Genomic DNA, 13,140 nt, shown 5'->3' on the forward strand with positions numbered 1-13,140 from the left:
GTAGGGGAAATTACAGTACTTGGTACAATGGAAGGAATACCCATTGTCTGAAGCCACCTGGGTGAAATCTAGTGAAGTGAACGCTGACAGATTGATCGAAAAGTTTCATGTGAAACACCCCAGCAAACCGAAAGATAACCCTTAACATATGCTTTTGTTTCCTTACAGGATCTGTCCTTCTTGTAAGGGGGGCCGGATGTCAATGCTGCAAATACTGTATATTCTTGTTTTGACAATATGCAAAACTGTCTGGCATTTATTGGGTTAATACTTAGCTTAGACTGGGCGGGGGAAAAAGCCCAGGAAAGAAAGAGGAAGTAAACGTTTGACCTTCTCACTAATTGGATAATGTGACCTGTGACTGCATGAGAAGGGAGGGGTTGAGCAAGGAAAGCTTGATGCCAGCGACAGGAAGTTCAGATTCTGGCATAACCAGTCCAACATGGTGACCGGAAAAAATTGTAGCTCTGCAAATAAAGACTTTAGGAAACATGCCTGAAAGTTCTTTGAAGGGCTTCATTAGTCGGAACATGTGACACATAATTCATGTCACGTGACTGCAGAACGCTGTAACCTGCTCTAAAAGCAAGTTATTTGCTAAGCATGTGAAATGCCGTGGCACCACAGGGAGATAACTCTTAAGAGGTTTCAATTTCTTAGCAATACCCATTCTTTAATCCAAGCCAACAACAAGCTGCAAACTATAATTTCAAATCAGATAAACCCAATCTTCCTCTTTCCTTTCTATTGTGTAACAGTTTATAGGTACTTCTCGGCTCTTCAAAAGTACAATGATGCTGAACAAATAGTAATCATAGCCAGAATTCTGGTCCCCCACCCCACCCCACCCCCGTTTATCCAGTCACACTTATGACCAGTTGCAGTCCCCCGCAATCACATGATCACCATTTGCAACCTTCTCTGCTAGCTTCCCCAGAATGTAGTGGGGAAGCTGGCAGGAATGGTCACAAGTTGCTGGGATAAATCCCTGCTACCTGTACATCCTTCCCCAGCCCCTATGTCCTTGTGCCATGCCAACCTTTTGAACATACTTGATTGTGTCCTGGCTGCATCTTTTACATAACCTTTACATAACCTGCGTCACACCCTCCCCAACCCACACTATGCCTTTTACACACACCCGCATAACCTTTTGTAATTTCAATATCATTTTTTTCTTTTTGTAATTTGTATGCCAACCCCTTCTCTGGTTTATTTCAAAGGGTTTTTTGTTTTGTTTTGCATAATTCATTTTTATTTTTTGTTGATTACTATTAACATAGATAATTATTGCCTTAGAAGCTTAATTTGTTGAGAAATACCTATCACCTCTGGAAACATCTCTAATTTCTTTTTGTCTCATCCAAAAGGGGCGTTGACTTACTTGAACGCCTTTTCTCAGCACGGAGATGGATAATCCACCAATGGGTTGAGACTGTATTCCTGCCCAATCAGATCAGTCAGCCAAAGTTGCCACGCCTGTCCTGGACCACGAGATCCCAGTCTTGACACGAGCGCAGCCATTGACTGACAATAAGACGTTTTGGCTCAAACTAAATATCCCTTATTATCCCTGTCTAGAAGGGTGGGTGTGGATTATCCATCTCCGTGCTGAGAAAAGGCGTTCAGGTAAGTCAACGCCCCTTCTCCAGCACTGGAGATGGATAATCCACCAATGGGACATACCAAAGCCTATTGTCCCTTGGGTTGGGGAATAGACTGGTCCTGTGTGTAACTTTGGTCTAGCACCTGCTGGAGAACCCTCCTACCGAAGGAGGCCTCTGCAGAGGAGTACTTGTCGATTTTGTAGTGGCGAATAAATGGAGAGGGGGAAGCCCAAGTGGCCACCCTGCAAACCTCTTCAACAGAAGCTTGCATGGCCCATGCTGCTGAGGTGGCAGCGCTCCTTGTGGAGTGAGCCGTGATATGTCTGGGGACCTGCAAGGCCTCCGCCTGGTATGCCCCAGTGATGCATGCCCTAATCCACCTACCAATGGTAGAGGACGAGACCTTCCGGCCTCTGGTTGAGGGGTGGAAGGATATGAAGAGCGCCTCTGAGTGTCGGAATTCCGCTGTACGTGAGATGTAATATCTTAGTGCTCTGCGTACGTCCAAGGTGTGCCATTGCTGCTCTAGGGCATGAGTTGGGTTTGGACAGAAGTCTGGTAGGACTATCTCCTGTGCTCTGTGAAAAAGGGAGTTGGCCTTTGGAATGAAGGAAGGATCTATTCTCAAGACTACCCTGTCCCTGTGAAAGTGACACAGGTCCTTCCTCGTTGAGAGAGAAGCTAACTCGGATATACGTCGAGCTGACGTGATAGCTACTAAGAATGCTACCTTATGGGTCAGGTAGCGAATGTCGCATGTTTTGAGTGGTTCGAAAGGTGCTCTGGTAAGAGCTTGCAGTACTCGTGGCAGTTCCCATGATGGGTATCTGTGCACGGTTGGTGGTCTAATGTTCACAGCCCCTTTGAGGAAGGATCTGATTAAGGGATGCTTACCCAAAAGTTCCCCAGGGCTGGCTGAAAGTATTGTTGAGAGGGCGGCAATTTGTCTGCGCAGTGTGTTTGGTGAAAGGCCCCTCTCTAAGCCGTCTAGTAGGAATTCTAGGATCTTGGGAACTGTGATCCCTTTGAGTGGCAATTCCTGTTTAGAGCACCATGATTGGAAACTTCTCCACGTGGCCTCGTAGATACGGTTCGTGGAAGGGCGCCTTGAAGCCTGTATGACCCTAATTACACCCTGTGAGCAAGACCCCCTGGTTAAAATTGACTGCTCAAGTGCCAGACGGCTAGTTGTAGCCATTGTGGCTCTGGGTGGAAGATCTCCCCCTGCTTGAGGGAGATCCTCTCCAGAGGAATCCGCCATGGATTCGTGCGGGAGAGACTCCTCAGGTCTGCGAACCAAGGCCTCCTTGGCCAATAAGGGGCCACAAGGATTACCTCGGCTCCTTCCCGCAGAATCTTGCGTACTACCGTCAGAAGGAGGGGTAATGGTGGGAACGCATACAGGAGCTCCCTTGGCCATGGGCTCCATAACGCATCCATCTGCTCTGCTCCCCTGGATGGGAATCGGGAGAAGAAGCAAGTCAAATGGGCATTGGAAGGGGAGGCAAATAGGTCTACTTGGGGAATCCCAAAGCAGTGACAGATCTTCCTGAAGATCCTCGGGTGTAGTTGCCACTCCTAGTGATCTATTGTTGATCTGCTCAACAGATCTGCCTGGATGTTTGCCTCCCCCGATATGTGGTCGGCCTTTATGGAGGCCAGATTTTGTTCCGCCCAAGCTCCCAGTAGGAGAGCCTCGGCCGAAAGTGAGCGAGAGTGTGTGCCCCCCTGACGGTTTATGTGGGCCTTGGCTGTCACGTTGTCCGTTAGGACTAGTACGTGACTGCGTTTTATGCTGCTTTGGAAATGTCTTAACGCTAGGTGGATAGCTCGGAGCTCGAGCAAGTTTATGTTGTGTCGGAGGTCCACTGCTGACCAGCGGCCCTGTGTCCACTTGGTCCCCAGGTGGGCTTCCCAGCCGAATAGGCTTGCATCTGTTGTGACTACTATTCTGTCTGGTTCCCTGAACGGCGAGCCTCTGAGGAGGGCCGGAGATAGCCACCACCTGAGGGAGTGTCGTACCCCCAGAGGTATACCTACCCTTCTTCGGGATGCACTGAGTTGCTGTCTCTGAAACGGGAGCATGAACCACTGCAGTTCTCTTGAGTGCAGCCTTGCCCATGGAATGATCGTTATGGTCGAGATCATCTTCCCTAGCAGCTGGGAAAGGCAGACCAGCGTCACTGACTGACCGCGGCTTACCTCTTTTACAGTTTCCCTTATGCTGCTGAGGCGTTCCTGTGATAGGTACACCTTGTACTCCCTTGTGTCTCTGACAGCTTCCAGATGGAGTATTCTCGTTGTTGGAGTTAAGTGGCTCTTTGGAAAGTTCACCAAGAAGCCGTGGTCCTGCAGCAGTTTTATCACTAACTTTAGGTCCGCCTGAGATTGTTGGGCGGACGATGATTGAATTAGAATATCGTCCAGGTAACACTGGACTCTGACCGGAATGGTCCTTAGGTGTGCTGCCAGAACTGCCAGTATCTTGGTGAACACCCTGGGCGCTGATGAAAGGCCGAATGGAAGCGCCCTGTATTGGAAATGGTGCCCCCTGTAGGTGAACCGTAGAAAATGGCGGTGAGCCAGAGAGATCGGGATGTGCAAATATGCCTCCGTGAGGTCGAGCGATGCCAGAAAATCCCCTTTCCTTACGCTTTCTAGGATGGAGCATAGTGTCTGCATTTTGAATTTGCGGGATTTTAGGTAGAAATTTAGCCTTTTTAGATCCAGAATGGCTCTCCAGCCCCCCGAGGGCTTCGGAACCACGAAGAGGATAGAATAAAACCCCTGGTCTCTCTGCTTCATAGGCACCGGTTCTACGGCCCGTATGTTTAGGAGGTGCTGAACAGCCTCGTTCATGAGCCTCCTCTTTGTTGGGTTTGCAGGACAGGGGCAGGGGCGGAAGCGGTTCGGGGGTTTTGAGAGAAATTCTAGGGATAGTCCATGACGTATGGTGTCTCTGACCCATACGTCCTGTGGTGGTCTCTTCCCACTGGGGGGCAAACCTTGCTAGTCTGCCCCCTATGGGAAGGTCTGAGAGGGAGTCATCTGGTACGGCGGAAGGGGCGGTTATTTCCCCGAAAGGGCCGTCTTCCCTGCGTCTGCCTATGCCTTGTGTTCTGTCTGCCATTGCCTTGGCTGAAAACTTGGTCACTAAGAGTGTCGCGTCCGACGCATATTCCGTGGCTGCTACCATTTTGCTGAGTTCCTGGTGGGTAAATATGTCCTCCATGGGAACCCGGCCTTGTAACTCCCGGAGCCAACAGAGTATGGCTCTGGTGAAGAAGGATGCGGAGATAGCCGCCCTGGTAGCCCACGCTATTGCCTGGTGCGTTCTCCTGTAGGTGGACTCACCCTTTCGGTCCTCGGCTTTAAGAGCCTCTGCAAAATCTCCTGATATGGCCGTGTCCGATATCAGGGGTCCTATGGGTTCGTCCACCACTGGTACCTCCAAGGTTCCCTCCAGCTCCCTTGCTACGTTAAATAGCTTCCTCTCCGCATTGCTGGGAAGAGGTAGGGAGGCTGGTGCTGACCACTGTTTCCTTATTGTATTTAGGAACATGGTCGGGCATGGTATGCGGTGTTGAGTGGTTACCTTTTCGGCGAACGTTGGCTCAGCCTCCGTGTCGACTGTGCTAGGTTCCACTGTTGTTCCTTGTCCAAGATGGGCTGTGGCCTCAGCCTTGCGCAGAATGGTGACAAAAAGAGAAGGGTTAAAAAGGCCGTTGAAAGACAAAACCTGAGGTGAGTTGTCCTCCTCCTCGGACATTTGGATCTCCTGTGACGTACCTGGCTGGTCCAGGTAAGATTCCTCAGAGACTGATGAGTCTGAGAGGGAAGAGGGGTCCTGATGGTCCTCTCTTTCCTCCCGAAGCCTGCTCTATGCCTTAGCGGCTTGGCCTTGGAGGTCTGAGCCCTGGCCTCAAATGCCTGGTCTACTGCCTGAGCTATTAGGGTGGCTAGTAGATCCCCCGTCAGTGCAGGATGAGTAGCCATTGCCTGCAACCCTGCTGTTGCTGTGGCTAGCGTGGTCAGCGGAGTTTCTTGTATCCTCCGTGGAGAGGGGGATCGGGAGAGCAATGAGAATTTGCCTATCCCGCCCTCTGTTTGGGACTGGGATGAGTTCCCTGTAGACCAAACGGCCCGTGGGGATGAAGAGAGTCCCAGTGGTAGTTCGGAAACTATCCCCCCCGCTCTGCCTATTTTCAATTCTGGCCCTTTTTTGGGCTCTGTTGAATTCCTTTTCTAGGGCTTGGTGTCTCCTGATTGCCTGTTTGTCTGCCTTTTTTGATGACTTCCTTGCAGCCTTTCTGGGGCCTGCAGAGGCTTTGGAACTCTCTGAAGCGGGTGCTCCAGAGGTTGAAGGCAAGGCTTCAGTAGAGGGAATGATTGCTTACTCCATTCTCCACTAACGCAGGGTCACGATAGGGGGCCCAGGTAGTAGGAGAGCTTCTACTCTGAGTAAGGACAGACGCACTACAGGGGGCGCCTGGAACTCAGGAACAGACTCTGCCAATGGTCAGAGTTAGTCACTGTGCATGGATAAGGACAGGCACGTTAATGGGAATGCCTGGAATCCGGCTTGATTGTGGTGGGTAAGGACAGGCACGCGACTGGGGATGCCTGGAACCCACTGCTAAATCCAGAAACAAAGTACAGGCCACTAATGGAGGGCCCGAAGTCCAGATGGAGCCAGAGGAAACTCGATTCAATTTGTTGTGAGGCCTCTTAATTTATTTTGGAAGTGGAGACACCAAGTCCTGGAGTGGGAAGCTACTATTGTTTGCTTTCTGTATGATAGAAAAGGCTCCCTCTAGTGGCCAATAGGGCTGCGGAGAAATCCTTGGCCACGCGTGCGTATACGCTTGTTGTGCACGCTCGGTTGTGTCCCTGACTTCAAGGCAAAAATGGCCGCTGCAGGCCCAGCCCTTCTGCGCAAGCGCGCAACTGGCTGCCGCGCCTGCGCAGAAAGGTTTCCTCTATTGCCTGATCCCACATGCGTCGGCAATAAAGGAATCGCGCGTGCGCTAGGTCTCTCCGGTAATGGCAGCTAATTTAAACTCCTCGGAAAAAAACCCCGGCGCTTAAGGGGACGGCGCTCCGCTTTGCAGCTGGCTTGCGCCGCCTGAAACAAAGGAGCAGCTCTGCGGTTGCCTCCCCCCTCGTGCGCGCCCCTCCCCCTAGTCCTTGCTACCTCCAAGAGTTCTAGCCCTTTGAATTTTAAAAGCCTCGCCTCAGGCGATCAGCCTTTTCTTCTGCTTTTCTTTTCTTTTTTTTTAAACTGTTGGCGAGGAAAGCGGGGGAGTGGGGCTTGGTTTAGGGTGGGAGTTTGAGAAATCACCCTCCCCCCCTTTCTAGTGAAGGAGGATATCCCTCTGGAACTCTGGGTTTCAGTAAATAATTTGCAAGAGTTTTAAATAGTTCAGCCAATTAAATCCGAATAGTTTATCTAATCTAATTCTCAGCTACTGGAAGGAAATAATCCACCAATGGGAGAAACTGTACCTGCCTAGGAGCCAAAGTTGAACGTCTGTCTTCTGGGCTAGATCAGTCAAGACTGGGATCTCGTGGTCCAGGACAGGCGTGGCAACTTTGGCTGACTGATCTGATTGGGCAGGAATACAGTCTCAACCCATTGGTGGATTATCCATCTCCAGTGCTGGAGAATAGCTTGTTTTCTCTTGTTTCCTCTGTTTGGAGTTAACTATTATGTTGTATAAACATACTTGATTGTGTCCTGGCTGCATCTTTTACATAACCTTTACATAACCTGCGTCACACCCTCCCCAACCCACACTATGCCTTTTACACACACCCTCATATCCTTTTGTAATTTCAATATTATTTTTTTCTTTTTGTAATTTGTATGCCAACCCCTTCTCTGGTTTATTTCAAAGGGGGTTTTTTTGTTTTGCATAATTCATTTTTATTTTTTGTTGATTACTATTAACATAGATAATTATTGCCTTAGAAGCTTAATTTGTTGAGAAATACCTATCACCTCTGGAAACATCTCTAATTTCTTTTTGTCTCATCCAAAATAGCTTGTTTTCTCTTGTTTCCTCTGTTTGGAGTTAACTATTATGTTGTATAAAGTAACCTCTTACGAAAGCTTTGCTTGCATCCCAAACCATTCTTTCATCTTACACCCTCAAGATTATTTTCAAAAAACTCTTTTCTTCTTACAGTCCTCCGCTATTTCTTTTTTTAAAAAAATATTTTATTAATTTTTTTATAGTTACAAATCTTTAATGCTTAGTAAATATGTTGTCTGGGTCCACATATTTGACATTAATAATAATACAACTCCCATTCCTACTCTCTACTCCATTTTTCTAGCCATTTGTAAAAATTATCCCATGTTTGAAAATATTCTGTATCTTCTTTCCCTTTCATTTTCAATATAAGCCTATGAATTTCCGCAGTCCAAAATTTTCCTAATTATGTCTTCTTCCATTGGTGTTTCCTCATTTTTCCAATACTGTGCAAATGTAATTCTCGCTGCTGTTAGTATATGTAATATTAAATATATACATTTTTATCATAGTTTTCTGTGATTATACCTAAAAGAAATAGTTCCGGCTTAAAAGCTACATGTTTTCTTAACATTTTCCCTAACCACATATGTATTTTTAACCAGAACTGTTTTGCTTTAGGGCATGTCCACCAAAGGTGGTAGTAGATGACTGGCTTTTGCCTACATTTCCAAGAGTTGCTAGACATGTTTTTAAACATTTTTGCTAGTCTTGCAGGTGGTAAATGCCATCTATAAAACATTTTATATAAATTTTCTTTATAAGCAGCTGCCCTTGTTATTTTATAATTTCTTTCTCATAAGTTTTGTAATTTTTCTAGTTCTACATTGTGCCCAATATTTTTTGCCCATGTTATCATTGTTTCTTTGAATTGTTCATCTTCCATCTTTAAATTTAACAAAAAGTTATAGAGTTTCTTAATCAATTTTTCATCTAATGACAATAGTGTCTGGTGTTTATAAAAACCATATGTTTTGGCATCATTCTCATATCTCATTTGCATTTGCAAGTGTGGCCACCATGATAGCTCAATACCCTGTTCTTCCAATTCTTGTTTAGTTTGCAGTTTCCCTTCAGTATTCAAAATGTCTCTCTAAGTCACACGTTCCTCATAGTTGATTAAATTTGGCTTCCACTGTCGAAATCCATCCTGTTATTTTCATATACGTTTTTGTTTTTATCTTTCCCCATGTTAGAAACAAAGCATTTCTCACTATTACTTCTTTCTGTAACAGCATTTCATTTAACCTCTAGCTGAAGGAACTGGTTTTAATTTATAAATCAAACTTACTGGATTATGATCTTAAAAGGTCTTTGGTAATATATCTACTTCATGAACTTATTAGTAAATTCTTCAAAATCAAAACATGTCTATTCTTGGAAAATATGTATCTTTCAGAAAAATAATTATTATCTTGAATTGCTCTATATACCAACCTCAAAATTGTCTATCATTTTTTTTCTTAATTCCTAGAATTGAAAAAGAATTCTGACTGAGATTCAGAGCAATTCCAAAGGATTTTGGTAAAGATGTTACAGATAAGTTATCAAAGCCTTATCAATTTTTTAATGGGATGAAGAAATACTGAGGTAGAAATTAACAAAGTTTATAAAATAAATACAAGATTTCCAAAATTAAAACTATTCCAAGGGATAACCTGATCAGAAATTAGATAAGAAGACAAGAGACAAATTCTGCACAGCATTTTAATACAAAATTGAAGGTTGATAGTGCAGAAGTAATTGTGCTTAAAGAAACTGCAATTAGAATACTCCATAAGAGAAAAGTATTTCTGACTAATAACTTTTGGTTAATGTTATTTCTGATAAAGATTCATAATCTAAGAAAATCAGAAATTGTAAATGTGGGCTAAGTAGAACCATCCAAAGATGAACATTCTCAAATTAAGTACACTTCATTATCATTCTGCACTTACTCAGATTTTTACTCTACCTGCTCTATATCTCTGATATATGCCTATATCTAGACAACATAGTACAACATTTCCATTATTTCTTCCCACTGTACTTGTTCTTCTTTCAAAAAAAAGTTGTCTGACATCTCTTTTGCAATGGAATGTTCAATATTGCATGGACTTTGGCACCATATTTTCACTGCTAAGTCAATTTGGCTGTACAAAGCTGAATTCTAAGAATGGTAACAGTAACTGCTAGAAACGAAGCAGGTCAAAACTAAAGAACTCAGCAAGACTTCATAGAATGCAGAGTCTTTCAGAGTGTGCTTGAAGAAGAAGCTGCTGAAGTAAGACGAGTCAAAATGTATGCACACACATATGCGTGCGCACACATATATACACAAAATTACTGTAAATACAAGATAAATTCATCATTATGCCTACATAAGACTTCTTGTTGAATGCAGCATTCCCCACTCTGGGGCCTTTGGCTGTCATCACAATTGCTGAATCTGTTCATTTAAAATTGATTTAATCCAGCAGTGAAGACAGTCTATGATAATAAAGTATTGGATACGTCCTAAGGAAAATGCAAGACAAAGCTTCAGACTCAGAGGAGTATAATAACATAAAGTGGAGACTAGATTCATTTGATTAAAGTCTAGGTTAGTCTATTTAACAATTTAGGGCTATGTACTTTTTTTTCAGAATTCTGACTTTAATGAATATTATTCTCTAACAAGTGTCTTCAATACAATTTAAAATCTTTCAGCTAAAGTCTACAGACTATAGATAGATAGATAGATAATAGATAGATAGATAGATAGATAGATAGATAGATAGATAGATAGATAGAGATATTATAGTACAAAATAATATAACAAAATATTTCCATATTTTATGAAATATCTTTTTAATGCCATCACATCCCATGATATACTCACAACATCTAATAATAAGTTATGTGATTTATTTGATTTTGTCATATGAACTTAGAAAGTCATGGTTTACCAAAAGAGCATTTCAAACAAGTTTATGAGAACCCAATGAAGATTCATTTCTGCATCATCCGACAAATCACCACAAACAAGTCAGTCAAATACTGTAAAAACTCTTGATACTAGAACCCTATTCTGGCAATTTGCTGTTCACTCGCACTTGCCCATGCCAAGTTCCTTCTGGCTGCCCATATACTTTTCCTCATGCTTGCCATTTACCTTGCAGAATTCTGAATGGCTACTCCTAGTGTTAGCAATACTGTGGTAAGTCTTCCTAACCCTTTTGGTTCTGTCACTGCCATTTTCAACTCTGCCACCATTATCACTAACCATCTTGGCTTCTTCCTCCAGAAGAGGCTGATTATCCATGGCCTAGGCCTGCCAGTATCTGAGCATTTCATGAAAGTATATTTTGCCCTTGTCTCTTCCTCTGGTATATTACTAAAGCCCTCTTCTAGGGCTTATTCAATAAAACATCATTAAAACAAACTCTGGCTTACAATGACATACCAGGCTAACCATACAACGTAGATAAAGGCAATCATGTATCCCTCTCCCAACAAATACAGTTGTTAAGAATTCTTCATCTATAAATATATGTTTGCCAAGAATACATGCTCCAAGGCATTTTCTGTATTAACCTCTCAGAAAATAAATGGACAGCTGAAATAGGCAAAGGCATTGTCTGATGAACACCCTATCCAAGATGATTTACTTGCTGCTTCTATTCTTCATTACCAGAAAAAGCACTTTTATTTAGACTCTGAAAAGAAAAGGGCATTTAATATTTTCTTTATCTCAAGTATGTCTATATACAGTACTGACAACTATAATTCAAAGTCCCTTCACCATATATTTATTTACTTACTCATAATTTGTCTTTCTATGCACTTCAAAAGGTTTAAATGAAGATCTTCCTTCATATTATTCTCATAATTTTAGGAATGGGCTGAGCTGGGAGAGAGTGACTAATATTAAGAAACTCAACCAGTGAGGACAGCCTTGAATCTGGGCTTCCTCAGTCCTGGTCTAACACTGTTCTATACCACTAATTGCAGCTTAAGTTGGTAGGGGGGAAAGATAAAAACAAATATTACAGCAATGTTAAAACTAGCAAAGTAGTAGTACTTTCACAGAATATAATGAACATCATTAAAGGCTCGCAGAGTAATCCTCAGTCATCTATCAATCCATCCGTTAATTATGGATTTTTTTTTAGTCTGATGTTATTGTCTTTGTCCTCAGAGCTGATAAAGGCGATAATAAAAGAACTAGACATGAGGTTTGGGGTAATATAATGCAGCATTCTGAATGAACTAGATCCACGAAAACATTGTATTGTATGACTTGAATGGATATATAGAAACAAAATGACAAAGAACAGAAAAAGAATTGGACCATTCAGAGATCCACAAATAAACAAAAATGTTGACTAGTAAAAATCTGCTTAGAAAAATATCTGTTTCAAATACATGATTTAAGGACTAAGTTTATTTATATGTTATCTGGTGAAGCAATAAATAATAAATCTAAAAGCAGACTGATGTGATTGTTTACAATAAAAGACTGAGAGAATTACAATTAATATAAAGGTGATGAGGGGTTCTGAATTTAAACAGAATATGATTTGGTGCTATCAAAACAAATTGCTAGAAAAAGTGAAAGTGAAAGAAACTGAAGTGAAAGTATGAGTTCTGCAGTAGAAGCACTAAAAATAGATTAATATTTCAATAGTAGGTGCAAACTGGGCATAAGGAAAAAATGTGCACGCTGTAATTATCACAGTAGTGTGTAGAGTTATTTAGCAAGAAGCATGAAAAGAAATGGTTGGAAAAATTATAAGGCACAAATGTGAGAAAAAAAATACATATTTTTTATCTGCATAAAGTACGCAATGCAGGCAATAGACTTGAACTAGGAAAGTGAGAAATATGTCAAGAAAAATATAAAAGTAAACTGACTGAAGTTGGGTACTTAAGAAGCATGTATAGCTGAACAAAGAAGGACCAATACAAAAATAATAAGTTGAGGTGGTTTGAAGTCATGTAGAGCAGGTGAATGAGGAACAAAAACCAAATATACATATGAATGAAAAGTGCAAAACAAATATAGCAAAGGAAGAATGAATGAGTGGAGAGAAAGAAAAAGACCAAGAAAGTGAAGGCTCTCAATGAATTCCTAAAAAAGAGATGAGAAAAAATAAAATGAAATGTATGCATTGGTAAATAAATATGATCAAAGCAAGAATTGTTGCAAGGACAGAAAAATATGTAGAAGTACAATAAAAGGTCTGGGTGTAAATTAGACATACCAGTAGCTATATTTTATCTCACACCTTTAACTTCAGTTTACTATTTGTTATTCCTTTTTTGCCCTGCTTATCCTGAAAAGGAATTTGCTGTGTGTATGTGTCTGTACACCAGTGTTTCTCAACCTTGACAATTTTAAGGCATGTGGACTTCAACTCCCAGAATTCCACAGCCAGCATTGCTGGCTGTGGAATTCTGGGAGTTGAAGTCCACATGCCTTAAAATTGTCAAAGTTGAGAAACACTGCTGTACACACATATACAATATGCATATAT

This window comes from Crotalus tigris, unplaced genomic scaffold (genome assembly GCF_016545835.1).
Source record: "Crotalus tigris isolate CLP2741 ecotype Arizona unplaced genomic scaffold, ASM1654583v1 scf7180000017987.690289119674:8195010, whole genome shotgun sequence".
NCBI classification, from domain to species: domain Eukaryota; kingdom Metazoa; phylum Chordata; class Lepidosauria; order Squamata; family Viperidae; genus Crotalus; species Crotalus tigris.